We start from the raw sequence: 16,024 nt of genomic DNA on the forward strand, positions 1-16,024 counted from the left end.
GTTTGCACATGTGGTGCAGTTAGTTTGACTGAATGGTTTCATGTGTTTGCACATCTGTTGTGAAGTATTTGCACGTGTAGTTTGCACATGTGGTGCCATGAGTTTGACTGAGTGGTTTCATGTGTTTGCACATCTGTTGTGAAGTATTTGCACGTGTAGTTTGCACATGTGGTGCCATGAGTTTGACTGAGTGGTTTCATGTGTTTGCACATCTGTTGTGAAGTATTTGCACATGTAGTTTGCACATGTGGTGCCATGAGTTTGACTGAGTGGTTTCATGTGTTTGCACATCTATTGTGCAGTGTTTGCAGATCTGCTGTCATTTTTTTAGGACTTTGCGCATGTGATGGCATTAGTTTGACTGAGTGGTTTCATGTGTTTGCACATCTATTGTGAAGTGTTTGCAGATGTGCTGTCATTTGTTAGGACTTTGCGCATGTGGTGCAGTTAGTTTGACTGAACGGTTTCATATGTTTGCACATCTGTTGTGAAGTATTTGCACGTGTAGTTTGCACATGTGGTGCAGTTAGTTTGACTGAATGGTTTCATGTGTTTGCACATCTGTTGTGAAGTATTTGCACGTGTAGTTTGCACATGTAGTGCCATGAGTTTGACTGAGTGGTTTCGTGTGTTTGCACATCTGTTGTGAAGTGTTTGCACGTGTAGTTTGCGCATGTGGTGCAATGAATTTGACTGATTGGTTTCAGGAGTTCACAAATCTGGTGTAAAGTATTTGCTCATGAGTTGACAGGGGTTTGCACATCTGGTGTCAAATGTTCACATGTATTGTCAGGTAGGTAGGTGCAATTGTATTTGTACTAAATATCCAATAACAATCAACAATAATGCTTTAAACAAAACCAAAAAGATGATACTTTTTCATAAAAATCATACTTCTATAAACCATCTTTCAAATACTGCCTTTACATAATAGAAAACATAGTACACAGAAAAATCATCATTATGGGTCATAAAAAAGGCCATGGCTGCCGCACATTCGCATACCAAGCTCATTTGGAAAGTAACTCACTCTCCCCCTCTTACACACACTTAAGAATTGAGCTGCTGTGAGAATGAGCTGTCACGTGTCCACCATACCCTGCTAATCACTCCCCTGACATGCAAGTACTAACACCCCATCACGATTTCAATTGCCTAAAAATGTATGCATGCAAAAGCAGCTGCTAACAATTAAACGCTTTACATTAGTAATTGAATGCCCTTTCTTAACTGTTATAGTGTGTGTTTGTGTGGTCTGACTAGCATCCCAGTCCCACGGCCTGGCTCCCTTAGTATCGACTACTATGTGTCATAAACCTGCACTATTTCTGTTTTTCTACAGAAAGTGTGTCCAGGTGGAACACTTTTACGTGGAGGAGTAAGAGGACAGCAGTTCACCTCGCTTTGTGCCAAATTAAAGTATTCCCATAATACCCATTCCAGGTGAGTCAAGTCACTGTTGGTTCCCGGTGTGCATTGCCTGCATTTTTAAAAAATGATTCCTGAGGGCCTATCTCTCGGCATCTTTATCTCTGGCCCCACAAGTCAGTGCGGTTTGCCAAACTGGGGACTTTTTACTGAGGGTGCTCTGGAAGGTTCTGCCCTTCCTGCCCCTGCATCTTCGGCCGGTGGTTATTGCCTCTCTTGTTTCCACTAGGTTGGACTACGGTAATGCTCTCTATCTGGTGCAACCAGTTGGTCTAATCCAACGGCTTCAGCTGCTTCAAAACCTGGCTGCTCGGATAGCCAAAGACACACCGTATGGCTCCCGCATTAGCCTGGTGTTACATCGTCTGCATTGGTTCCCGGTGAAACATAATTGTTTTCAAATCTCTCTGCCTCTTTCCCAGTAATTTGCATCAAGTTGGTGCAGATGTTCTCTGGGACAAATTTCAAACTCACACCCCTTGTCGACCATTACGTTCTGGTACGCAACGGGGGGGCGGACCTTCTCAGTGGCCGCTAGTAAACTTTGTAACAGTCTTCCTTCTCAACTCAGGTTGACTGAGAACCACCTGCTTTTTCGCCGTTTGTTAAACACCAAACATTTTGTTCAGTCTTGAAGGTCGCTTCCATAGTTCTGTGACATCATCGCGCGAAGATGCCCTTGGGCGAATGTGCGTGCTATAAGTGACTCATAACATAACATGTGTCGTTCTGCTCAGGAGACACAGTAGAAATAAAGAATTAAGCCATTTGGCCTGCGAATGGACCAGTTGCCACAGCCTGGGCTTTTTGATTGGCAGAGTGCTGGTTAAAAGGTGTTGAAAGATATTTAAGTGCTTATGTATGAAGGGATTGTGCTGAGGTACGACGCTGCATGGGACAACCGGCACAGTGTACCCAGGGTCAGACTGGGGCAAAAAAATGGTTCTGGCACCAATGAAAAAGTGGACAAAGTCACAAATGGCAGTTCCTTCCTTTTGTGACAGACTGTTTTAATAGTACCCAAAGGGGAGTTAAAAAAATAGGATGCAAATTGTGCAATTTAAAGAATATTTATTCAGCAACAATGATCAAAACTACCAGCCTAATAGCAATTTCTTCACACAGAAAAGTTACACGCGTCTTGTCCAAAATAATAGTCCCTTAAATGAGACATAATTTATAAATGGCTCCCAATTTAAAAACTCTCCTTGACTTTGCTTGGCTCCTCTTCTTATTGATAATGGTGAGTAGCCGAGTATTGTGTGTTTTTTATCACTGTAAATGTTCTGAAAGTTAACTTTTTATCCAATAGGTATGCAGCAGAATACAGTGTCCATAGGTTCAGTGAAACCGTGGAAAGGACTCATGGCACAGAACTCAGTAATATTTATTACAAAGCCTAGGTGACTGGGGAGTGGGCTGTGATATCTCTGCAACCTGCATCAGTGTTTAACGTTTTTCATTGAATTGTTTAATTCTTGAATTGTTTTGTTTCATTTTGTTTCATGGTTTATAACACCCATAGTACTCAAACACCAACACACTCAGACCTCACAAGTAGTAAAGAGAATGGGAATTCCCCTTGTCATGTGATATTCTAGTGTCCTTATTTAGATTTTGCATTTACAACTTTCAGTATCTGCAGAAATGCAGAGCCGTGATCGTCACATTGCACGAAATTATGCGTCTGGTGCATTAAAGAGAAAAAGGAAGATGGAACTGAATGTGGATAAACAATCACAGAAAGAGTCTTTACTCTGATTCATGACTGGAGTGTCTTGTGAAAATGTTTCCTCTGAAGTCATCCCATTCCAAGGTCCGAAGAAAAGAATCTGACTGGGGCAAGAGGAAGAAAGAGCCACCACTAGCACAGCCTACCAATCTCAAGGTCCAGAGCAAGGAATAGGACAAGGGCAGGAGGAAGAAACATGTACCACCACCACATCCCAACATCTGTAACAAGAGATATGCCAGTGGCAGGAGGAAGAAGCTGTCACCATCAGAGCTATCACTCCCCAAAGTGTAGCGATAGGCATCAGACAGGAGGATAAAGAGCCCCCACAGTCAAGTGTAGAGCACGGATGTGGACCTCCAGTACAGTGTGCTCATCACAAGATCTGCAGGATGATGGAGCAGTGCAGCATCAAGGTTCAGTGACCGAGAAAAGGAAAGATTAAACGCTTGCACTGAGGAAAACCCAATACATTCCTGGCACCCAGCCAAGTTCACACCAGTTACCAGTGTTTATATCCAACAGCTGTGCCATTACACAAATTGATGATAATCCTGGGAAATGGCCTACCAGTTTAGATGATGTAAGTCTCTTGCTACCGAGAAGAAAGAGGACCAAGTCAGGCTGGATGCAAAATATCCTAATCTTTTCCACGTGACAAAGAAAATCGCTCTTTCAATCCTTTTAATTTTAAAAGGCAAATTTATAATGGAAAACAAATGAATCACCAAATGGCTACTTTATTCTGCACACAAAAATGCAGTCTTTTTCTTCTGCAGTAAATTATTCTCTCTTCCTTCACTCACTCAGCTTGTCGGCAGTAGCTTGCGTGACTGGCAACATATTGGGCGATGATTAAAAGAACATGAGAATTCAGTAGAAAACTTGCAAAATATTCCGAAATGGCATGAACTAGAAATTCGGCTACAAAAGACATGCACAATTGATGAGCAAAATCTTGTTCACCTCCAAGAGGAAAAGATGCACTGGAGGAATGTGCTGGCAAGAATCAATCACTCAGTATGTAGCAGGATATAACCTTGCATTCCTTGGAAGCATTGATCAGATTAACCACCCATACAGTGGTAACTTTTTAGGGCTTGTTGAACTTTGAGATGAATTTGACCCTGTGATGAAGGAACATGTTTGCAGAGTTACCACGCATGACACTCATACTCACTATCCTGGCAAACAAATTCAGAATTAAATGATTGGGCTGATGTCCGAGATGGTCCAGAAGGTAATCCTCCGTCGTGTCGGAGAAGCCAAAAATGACTCAATGAGCCACACAGAACAAATGACAATAATTCGAAGATTTGTCGATTTTGCCAACAGTTGTGGTAGCATCCAGGAGCATTTCCTTTGATTTTTACCCCTGGAAGAGCAAACTGGACAAGCTCTGATCATTGCCTTGTTGCATAAATTGGAAACACTGAAACTTCCCCTTGCAGATTGTGGCGGTCAAGGATACGACAATGGTGCTAACATGCAAGGTCAGTATAAAGGAGTGCAAGCACGGATCTTAAAACACAACCGGCGTGCGTTTTTCACCCCTTGTGCATATCGCAACTGGAAGCAGCTTCATCTACTTATTCAACACTATGTTCTTGGTGTAATTCAACAACTTTACACCTTGTTCTCTACATCACCAAAAAGATGGAAAGTGCTGACAGAAGCAGGTGTGTCCCTCTCCCTAAAAAGCCTCTCTGCTACTTGATGGGAATGTCGTATTGAAAGTGTTAAAGCACTTAGGTTGCGGGCCAGTTTAATACATGAATCACTTCTCCAGGATGCTGAATGTGCTAATGATGTGACAATAAGAAGTGAATCTACATCACTAACATCAGAGCTTGCATCATATGAATTCCATATGCTTGGTAACCTGGAATGACATATTAGAGTAAACACTGAGTAAAATTATGCAGAGTGAGAACGTGCAACTATGTGGCTGTAAACCATGTTCAGGAAGTTCTGACATCTGACAAAATATCCACAGGATGGTTTTACAGCAGCACTCATTTCAGCAAATGAAATAGCAGACGAATTGGAGATTTCAAAGGAATTTAAACGTGGTAGAAGAATTTCAAAGAAAAAGAAAATGTTTGATTGTGAGGGTGCAGACATGCCAATAGAGGACCCACAACAACAATGTTGAAGTCAGTTTGTTTACGCTGTGGTTGATACAGCAACACCATGCATTGAAAGGCGATTTGAACAACTGAACAATCACCAGAAACTATTTGGCTTTCTCTATGGCATTTTCAGCCTAACAAACCAAAGCAGTGCATACCTAAAAAACATTGTGAGGAGATCGAACATCTATCAGATAGTCCAGCATGTGGTGCTCGATCATCTGATCTAGATGGCATAGAACTGTTGAACGAGATTTCATTTCCTGCCGAAAAATTGAGTGCTTTACAAGTTCTTCAATACATTTACTCAAAAAAGATTAGAGGAAATGTATCCAAATTGTGTATTTGCCCTACAAGCCTTGCTTACCATCCCAGTTACTGCTGCATCAGCGGAACAGAGCTTTTTGCGCCTGAAGTTGATTAAGACATACCTATGTTCGACAATGTCCCAGGAACGTCTATCAGGACTTGCCATTCTCTAAATCGATGGAGAGGTTGCTGCATCCTTAGACTATAGTGACATGATTGATGCATTCTGGAAATATTAAAAATAGAAAACAAGTATTTTATTTGTACTTCTGAATTGTCATGGATACTAAGGGGAGTGGTAAAATTAAGATACAGTTTGGTCAGCTAGCTTCTGAATATGTACGAAAGCTTTTATACAGCACCTAATCACCACTCTAGTGGTACAAGAACACTGAAACATAAGCACACACACATTTCCGGTCCGTGTATTAAACTTGATAGAAATTAAATTGCTCTTGCTGAACCTTTGAAGAATTGTATGTGAGTAATTGAGTTTTGTGTAACATTATACCTGCTTGTTTAATTTCCTAATGTGTTTTTGTGGGGCCTAGAATACATATAATACTTTTGTACTTACCTGTCTAAATTGTATTATTGGGTGAGTCATTGTGTGGACTGGTGAATCTGAAGAAAGGCCTCTGGGATGGAACTTACATGCCCATGACTGGCTGGTTAGTGGTAGGCTTCCTAGCCAGTGCATGGGCTCTAGGATCGTGCTCTCAATTTATAGGAAAAATCTATTTAAGTGTTTTACCTCTATACTGGTTTAGTTGAAATTTCTGGATTTTCCCACTCTGGGGCATTATTAAAATTGTGAAGAACCATGTTTGCAGGCAAGTAACCCTTACTTCCTGTGATGTCATCCATGCAAATTAAGGGGCTCCGCACTTAACTTGCCGCACTTGGCCCCGCCAATCCTAGGACCGGCCCTGCGCCTGCATGCCAAAACCACGGGCGCACTAGATTGCTCTAAATCGACGCACTGGTCTGATAACGAGTATGGCACACCTTTTCTAAAGAGCTATTGACACAGTGAACTATATCCAACGTTTTGTAACTAGTCAACCCAATATAATACATTGCGCTTGCCCTGTTCCCTGCCAATATTCCCCGTTGTAGCGTAAAAATGGCTCATTACCGGGCCCCTTTATTGGCACTACTTTTGAAAACCATGCGTGTTCACGTTAATGTATCCTTTTGGCCCTTCAATACTTACCAAACTTCAATTGTGACCAATTAGTCGACGTTGTTGTGTTACATTTCCACTTAATAGCCCAGCAGCCCCAACCTGTCCAGTTGGCGGCCTCCTTGTTTCGATTTTGCAGCGTACCATTCAGCAACCGGACAGCATGTTTTCATGCTCATCGAGTATTGTACTGCGCCGTGCAGTGCTCTTGCTAGTAATATCCGACTGCTGGATTTGCTGGGTCTGTGATGTGGACCATCGCTTTATCAAGGTTTTGCAAATGAAAACTTCTGTTGTCCTCCCCAAAAAAGGCTACTTTAATGCAGCTGATTGTTTGAAACATGCTCCGGTGTTTCCTCTGCAGAGCAGCGTTGCTAGGGCAACGTTCTTGAAGTTGCTACTTTTGCCCATGGATTCATCCTTCCTTCTCGCTTACACTTATAGTGAGCCGACGCCCCCGATTAAACATAGTTTCTTGGCTGCCCTCTTCTGTCCTTGTTCCTCCTTCCCATTGTGTCCCAACGCAGTAAGTACTGTGTGCTTCTGCTTTGTTGTAATTGTGGCCCTGCGCTTCACGTCACGGCCAGTGTTGCCATGTCCGCTTATAATAAGCGACTTTGGGCTTGTTTATTTTGCAAAGTGGCTTATATTTTAACGCATATTGTTGCGCTTGTTGACTTCACCACAGAGGCCTGCTATGCTTAATTTGGCCCTTCAATACTTACCAAACTTCAATTGTGACCAATTAGTTGACCTTGTTGTGTTACATTTTCACTTAATAGCCCAGCATCCCCAACCTGTCCAGTTGGTGGCCTCCTTCTTTCGATTTTACAGCGTAGCATTCAACAACCGGACAGCATGTTTTCATGCTCATCGAGTTTTGTACTGTGCCGTGCAGTGCTCTTGCTAGTAATATCCGACTGCTGGATTTGCTGGGTCCGTGCTGTGGACCATCGCTTTATCGAGGTTTTGCAAATGAAAACTTCTGTTGTCCTCCCCAAAAAAGGCTACCTTAATGCAGCTGTCTGTTTGAAATATGCTCTGCTGTTTCTTCTGCAAAGCAGCGTTGCTAAGGCAACGTTCTTGAAGTTGCTACTTTTGCCCAGGGATTCATCCTTCCTTCTCGCTTACACTCAAAGTGAGCTGACGCCCCCGATTAAACATCGTTTCTTGGCTGCCCTCTTCGGTCCTTGTTCCTCCTTCCCATTGTGTCCCAACGCAGTAAGTACTGTGTGCTTCTGCTCCGTTGTGATTGTGGCCCTGTGTTTCACTTCACGGCCAGTGTTGCCATGTCCTCTTATAATAAGCGACTTTGGGCTTGTTTTTTGTTGTTACAAAGTCGCTTATATTTTAACGCGTATTGTTGCGCTTGTTCACTTCACCGCAGAGGCCTGCTAAGCTTAATTAAAAAATAATTAAATAGGTGTGGCGCTGACATCTGCGGCTAAGTTTCATTAGTAGCAGGGGCCGGCAGTGCGTGAAGCGAACAAGCGCAACAAGAAGCCACGGTCATGGGAAAGTTAACTCCTATGTCAAATTTGAAATGGGAGTTAACTTTCCCGTGGGTGTGGGTTGACGCCCCGGCTCATCCTTTTCCCCGTTTCCTCTACTGAAATGAGTCACTGTCTTCTGAGGCTCCTATCAACACAACCCTTGGGACACAGGAGCAACACACCCCATAAGTTGTCAGATCACATGTGTGGCTTGGGTTAAGAGGGGTGTCGCAAAGGAGACTCCGGACAGGGTGAGACAAACAGCATCAGTGGACTAAGGTTGCATTATAATTAATAAACACAGACCTGCGCACCGCTGAAGGCAAAGGCTCAACGCGGTTCAAATTCATTTTATGGGATTGTAGTAACGAAAGGTCTGGCCAGCATGCTTCATGGCAAACAAAACTTTTATAGGAGAAACACACACACATAATATTATGTGAGAGATCCAGTCTCAGAAAAAAAATGTCACTTAAGCATTTTCCTGTTGATATGTGCCATTTGGCATGTATACCTTCACAATGACAGTGTGTTACACTACAGTGAGAACCTGCAAATGTGTTAACATGCACACAAACAGGTCTCTCACACTTAGCTTCAGAGTATCTCCCAAAATAAGTGCTAAGTGGCAATAATCCTCCTAAAAATAAGATCTTTCAAAATTTAGTGTCAAAAGACTTTTCTGGCAAGCAATGGTACAACTTCAAATGTAGACATTGCCCCTCCCCAGTCATTTATTGACTTCATGGATAAAGAGAGCACCCACATCTCTGAGAATAAGCGCTTAAAATTTTAAATATCAACAATATGTGTAATGTAAGTGGTGTCAGAGCCCACATTCATTGTTGCAGCGCTGAGGAGTCTCTGAAGCGAGGCCTTGTGCTGTGAGTCAGGGCATGGTGGGGCGGCCTAGCCAAGCTGGCTGAAGATGCAGAGAAGAAAGAGGTTGGACCTACAAGACAGGGAATAGCCTCTTAATACATTTATTCTTTCATAAATACCAATAAATGTTCCAATTTAGTTTCTAAAAACTTTTATTCTCATGGTAAATTAATATACAGTACTAAAACATTTTAATAAACAGTTAATTATAAATTCAACTCAGACTGATTCACTCCTACCATTCATGCTGTTTTTTTGATTTTTGTAACACACTAATAACATGCGTATATTTTTTGGCCTCATATATAAAAGGCCTCTAACTCTATTTAGACAATTCCACAAAAGTCCTCCATCCACTGTTCTGATGGTTCCGTCTGTGCGTTCTTATCACACCGACATTCGTCTACATGTGTTTCAGTTGTCTATTTTCGGGATGTCAATATTCATCGACCCTTAATTCAACAACCTTCTTCAGGACAAGATTACTGGGAGTTTGTTCATTCCCACAAACATCAAGTAGGTTGAGTATCACCACTTAGAATAGAATCCAATTGATTCTCTCTATTTATACGATCTTTTGGCCCTTTTTCTCAAGAGGGGTTCTTCGCAACTCAGATCCTAGATAAGTTCAGCTACTCCAGTTTAATTCTGAATCCGGAAATGTCTTCTAGAAGTGGAGATTGACTGTTGGGGCCTGTGTAGGACTTTGATAACTGACTTTGGTGGCTTTAGAGTGAGTCAGGGGTGCAACCTAGACTAAAGGGGGGGCTTACCATTCACATGTTGGGAGAGGTGCTGACCTCAGAGACTGGAGGCGAGTAAAACAAACTTACTTCCCTTCAAATACTAAACCCCCATCACGATTTAATTTGCCTAAAAATGAATGCATAAGAATGCAGGTGCTAGAACGTCAAAAGGTGTAACCGCGATGTGGCTGTGGTGGTGGTGGGACTGCAACTCTTTTGCAGCCAGTCTTGGTCCTTGGCTTGACTGTGCACTTCTCCAAAGTCCAGACCTACCTGATGGCCTGTTGTGTGCATACAGAGTGTGCTAACAAAATTGTGGGGCCTCACTGATCTCATTCCACAAAAGCTGTTAAGATGACTCCTGTATCAGCATTGTGTGAACGTTGACTACATGATAGTGCGCTGCTTTGAATGCTATGGAAAAGGAATTGGAACAGTTTGTGGTTGTGTTGCACACTGGGCTTTCCCTTTTCTCATACTATGCAGTGCATGCACCCATTGCACACAAAAGTAAAACATTTTGGTTTGGGCTGTTAGGTGTCGTATAAGCCAAAACTATTGCATTGGAGTACAGATAGGGAAGACCATCCAGTCCTGTTTGTTCCCTTTTTGATTCTGGGATTTGAAGGTTTTCCCCACTTGTTATTTAAGAAAGATATACATCCTAGAAGTCCAGGCAAAACCAGGTCTGGATAGCTTTCTCGCACATGGCCATGGGAAACTTTAGAGCTCCGCAAGACAGTATTAATGTGGGCCTTGAAATAAACATTTTAATATTTGCACCAATTGCAGCATGAAAGGTAACTTCCTAAACTGTACAGTGGGTTAAAATTCCAGCATCACTGTTTAAACAAATTGTGTGATCCTGGACAAATAATTGAATCTCTTCTAGAAAAGCACACTGGTCTGAGCAGAGCCACCATTCATTTTCTCCCGTTGTTCTGTCAGTCACCAGTTGGACGACAGACCAGAGAAGCCAATGATATACTTTAAAATAACATATATACAATAAATGGAAACAAGAGATACTAAATGTCATATATACAAGACATGGAAACAAGAGATACTAAATGTCAGAAAAATGCAATAATAATCTAATATTTTTGTTATAACACATGTGTTCTTTCTATGTATATTTAGGCTATTGTTCTGTTTCTTACATTTGAGACCTATCCACAGAATTTTAAGTGTGCGCTTGTTTTCTCTGCTTATTTGGATATAAGTCAGCTTGTTTTGGGCTTGTTTTAGAAGGGCATTCCAGTTTATTTGTGATTTCTGACCTGGCAACACTGGTAAAGGCATCTGCTGCCTCTCCTCTCCTAGGCCCTCCTGAATGGAGCAAGACCGGTCACGTGAATCATCCATGAGGCACAGGGAGTCCTCCCCCAGCCTGTCGGCCTCTAAGCGCAAGTCCAGGGTGCCAAAAGAAAGTTCTGGACCCCTGACAACAGCCTGCACTACTGCCCTCATCGCCCAGGCCTCCCCTAGACCCACAGATTTCACAACAGAGGCGGACTGCCCAGCAAAACGTTCCAGAGAAGCTCCGAGAATAAGGCGATATCGGCCAGGTGCTTTGGCGCTAAACGAGATCCTTAGGTATCAGAAGAGCACATGCCTCTTTATCCAAAAGTTTCTGTTCTTGTGACTGGTCCATGAACTCTGCGTTGAGTACACCAAGGGGTTGGAATTATGTTGGCAAGCACAAGCACTTGCTGCACTTCCAGAGGCCACGGAAGCATTCGTGGTGCTTCTGCTCCAGGAATCCTACTACTGCACTCTCCATGCCAAATGAGTCACGCTGCATTCTCAAGACATGCAACTTGCACGCCGCTTGCGTGGGCTCGATGGTGGATGGTGGATTTAGTTGACTCTATAAGAAAGAGTACAGCTTTCACCAGGATTATCGGTAGCCAGAGCCTTAAGACCCCTGTACCCCCCAGGAGCCACTCTTTTAAGTGTTTTTTTTTTTAACTCCTATGTTTTCCTGATTGTGCTTTTAATGAAGTTGAGAATGTTGCATTGCTTTGAATGTTCATGCAGTTAATTTCCCCAAGCTGCTCCAATTCTCAGCTTCTCCCATTATTCCTATGTCTGACCCCCTGCACCCTAGTCTTCTTACCTCCTGCCCTGTGCCCTAATCACACTTGCCCACTGCATCCTCTCCCTCTGGTTAAGGCTCCTCTGCATGCCTCATTACCTATTATGACAACACTTCTATTGTATACTTTTAGTGTCTGCTGTTTGCAGTGCCGCTCTGCTTTTCACTGTCTGAATTCTTATGTCTCTGCTGTTCCTGCTCATCGGTCTTTCCGCCTGCCTTTTTTGCCCTGGCAAAGTCGGCTATCCATACGTTTCCACGTTTTAGCTCTCTCCACCCTCAGCAATGCTTCCTCCTTTCTCCCCTTCTAATCAGCATTTCTAGATTCCTATGTTTTATTTTCTATTGAATGTTTGTATATTGTAAGTAAGGTGGGTGCCGAATCTTCCAATTTTCATACAGGTTGCCGTTCACACTCTATATTCAGGCCTAATGTTCTCGTACGTGGCTAAACAGGGGCATAACCACCTTACACAGGTATTTCTTCATTGTTGGCAGTGCAGGATCAGCACCCTTAGATCATCTGACAGGGGTCAGACATCAGCGACTTCAGGAACAGTTGGACTCCAGGGTACTTTGACTACTGTTAAGCCTTTCAGGCAGCCCCTCCGAACATAGACTAATATTAGTCTTTTTCACATTAATCTGTTGTTTCCATGTTGTTCCAGGCTCCTCTATTGCCCCTTTACACCAGTTTAGGAGCACCCTCCTTGGCCAGGCTTTGAACTGCCCTCTAATCCCCCTTTGTCTGGATACTCTATGTTCTTCTTTCTTAACCATGATCATCTACCCCATCCTTCCCGCTCACTTGCCCTCTCATCTCTTCCATCCTTCCCAACTCCTTTTTTCTTTTGATATTAATACTTCTTGAATTCCTTTTTTTTGACACAACGATCGCTAAAGAAGATCTAGTGGCGGGTATTCCTGCATGCAAAAGGAAATTTCAGTCCTTCTATTGGTGCGTCATGTTGGACAAAATAGGCAAGAGTAAAACCTACTACGAATATGCCAAATTTACCAGAAAATGGGGTGATCGCGTGCGCTATTTAGAAATCTTTCCGTGCAATAAAGCCAGAAAGGCCTATTTACGTTTCGAATTGAACCAGCTGTGGATTAATGAAAAAGAACAATACTCGGATCATAAAGTGGTTAATATGTCGACTGGCAGATGTCGTTTTTGTAGCTATTCCAACGAGTTGGAAACCTTGAAGCATCTGACAATGTATTGCTCATTCTTTGAACCTCAGAGGGCCATGATTTTGGGCACATTTATGTTTACATCTTCCAGTACGTGGAAGAGAGCCTGTGGCAACAATGCATGTGGGGGTCTAGCCAGCAGTTGTTGCTTAGAATAACGCAACCCTTAGACATAGTCGAGGAGGCATTGTCTCAAAAAACAAAAGTAGTGAAGGGCGTGGTCTAATAGCCCATCAACCATGGCTGATTCTGTGTAATTGTTGTTAACCTTAGCCTTGAGCCCTAGGTCTAGTCACATACTGATGCCCATATACTGAAGTTAATTGGAGGGTTCTTGCTTCATATGTTGGGCAACCTTACCTTATTGTTAAATTAAATTGTTATAAGTGGACCAGGTGTAACCTAAAGTTGTTTGAAATATGACGATTACCATATTATACGGTCAAATGTTTTGTTGTTTTTAATGGAGTGATTTTTATTGTAATATGAACTGAAGGATATTAATTATGTTTTTTCCTTTTGTATATATGAAATACTTTGTAAAGGTTTGTTTTAAGCCATAAACAATAAAAAAAATCATTTTTTTAATGTTCTTCCTCCTCCCCTTCTTCTTTGTGCCACTCCATCATCTCTCTCTTCATTTTTTCACCTTTCTCCCCTCATCTTTTTCCATGTTAACCAAGAATGTTATAACACACACACTATTATCTGGGCAAGGCTCCCATTTATATCCCTCTTGGGACTCTTAATTGTGCCTTTGAGTGTGGAACTTGCAACAGCTGTGGAGCTACCAGGAGCAGGCTCTCTGATTGGAGGGCATCTCCTCGATCTACAATTTCCTTATGTGAATTCACTTAAGTTGAAGTGGACCGTACACTAAAAGAACAAAAGGGCAGTCTGCCATTGTGGAGTCAAATGGTCCTAAATTCATGTCTGTACAGATCCAGGATGGTGTTGCTAGTTTATGCTGGTGCTGTGTTTCTCTACATCCGATGTCTTGCTTCACTGTGTTCGCGGGGATATGACTTGTGTGTCCGTAAACCATGCTTGCATATCTGTTACCTGTTCGCTTCTAGTATCTGTTATGGGTAATAAGTTGTTTGCAGAGTTTGTGGTACAGCGGCTTCCAAAAGCCATACTCACAGAGCACCACATTTCCTTCTCTTTTGAATGCATGCTACAACCTAGAGATCACACATTAAGGGTTTCTGGCATTTCTGTGATGCACAGCATAAGTTTAGGGATGGGACGAAGATCAAGCAATGCGACATAGTGGGTGGTTCCCAACCCACATGCTCTCCAGGGCCTATCTCCTAGACTCTTCAAAGTGACTTTGTCAGAAACCTCCTCCTTTCTATGGTGCCCTCCTAGTTTCTTTTTTAGGAGTTCACGCATATCAGCTTAGGAAATCAACATTTGCCAGTAAATGTCTATTTCAGTATTTTATGGGAAATGTGTAAGGTTGCAGGGCCAGCAATCCCCTCATGATGCATATGTCCTGTGACATATTTTAAATCATCTGTGACCCATATGATTACCAGGCACGCTAGCTGCATAGTTTTCTTCCCTTGGCAAATATCTTCTAATAGTAAGGATGTGGCACGCACTACCACTCACTGCTCTTGTGAGAGTACTTTGCCAAATCCTTCTTGTGAGGCATCCATCTGGAGGATAAAAGGCCAAGAGAAGTCAGGAAGAATGAGGAGGTTTCGATGGCACAGGGACCACTCCAACTTCTCAAGGGCCTTTTGGTTCTGGGTTTTCTCTCGTAATTGGTTGGCACACTTTCGATTGTTCTGTCGAGGTCCCTCGATTGTCACGAACATGGGAATGAGACTCCTAACAGCATCTGACTAATCCCAAACATTTTCTGAATTCCTTGTTGGTGGTCGGCAGTGGTAGTTTTTGCACTGCTTTTCCGTACCCGTTATTGGGCTGACTGGACATTTTGCACATATTTGACAGTATGTTGGACCAGCCTTCCTCAGCACTTCTGTCATTAGATATAAGTAGCTCATATGTTTGCTCCAGGTTTGAGTAAAATGGACTATGTTGCCCAGGTAAACTCCATCGTATGCCTGGGATTTGTGATGAAGTTCTCTGCCTGGATCTTGGGTGAAGGGTTGGGTGACTTAGAGTCTATGTAGCACTGCTTCTTACATAGTGCAGTGTTCAAGGGTGGTATAGGAGGTTGCCCTAGTCCACTCCACCCTCTCTTGACCACATGGCAGGGACTTGTCAGTTGCCATTCCCAAGAGACTGTCCTTTTAAGAGACTTGTTTTGTAAGTTCCTCAACTCTGTAGCAGACGGTACAACACTAGCTACACCAGCGCAGCACATATTTGACCTAGAAAAGCGCCTAGTTAATGTGGACACACATCTTATTAGTCCTTGTGAGCTTCTTTCACGAAAAGACCTGGAATAATGTGAGAGTGGAGGAAGCCTGTGAAGCACACAGCTCTGCTGTACTAACAGAAGTACTAAGATGGTGCCGGCCCCATATTTCGCTCATTGTGGGCGGGGCAGATTGGAGACCCTCCAGTTATTAACAGAAACCACTTATGTTCTTTAAACTCAGAACCCGCAATCCTGAGAGAGGGGACAGGACCCTACATAAAGGATGGGGATTAGCAGAAGGGGTGGATGTTCAGAGGGAGGAGCTAAAAGGAAGAGGCAGGTGTGGAGAAAACTAGAGGATATAGGTGAATAGGGGTGGGAGGAAAGTAGAGCAAAGCAATTAGATGAGGAGGTGAAGACAAAGGAGCGAGAGGTGATGTGTCATCAGGAGGAGGTATTGAAGACTAAAACAGGAAGGATGAT

Source organism: Ambystoma mexicanum, chromosome 1q (assembly GCF_040938575.1).
Source record: "Ambystoma mexicanum isolate Mex_15411 chromosome 1q, UKY_AmexF1_1, whole genome shotgun sequence".
Lineage (NCBI taxonomy): Eukaryota > Metazoa > Chordata > Amphibia > Caudata > Ambystomatidae > Ambystoma > Ambystoma mexicanum.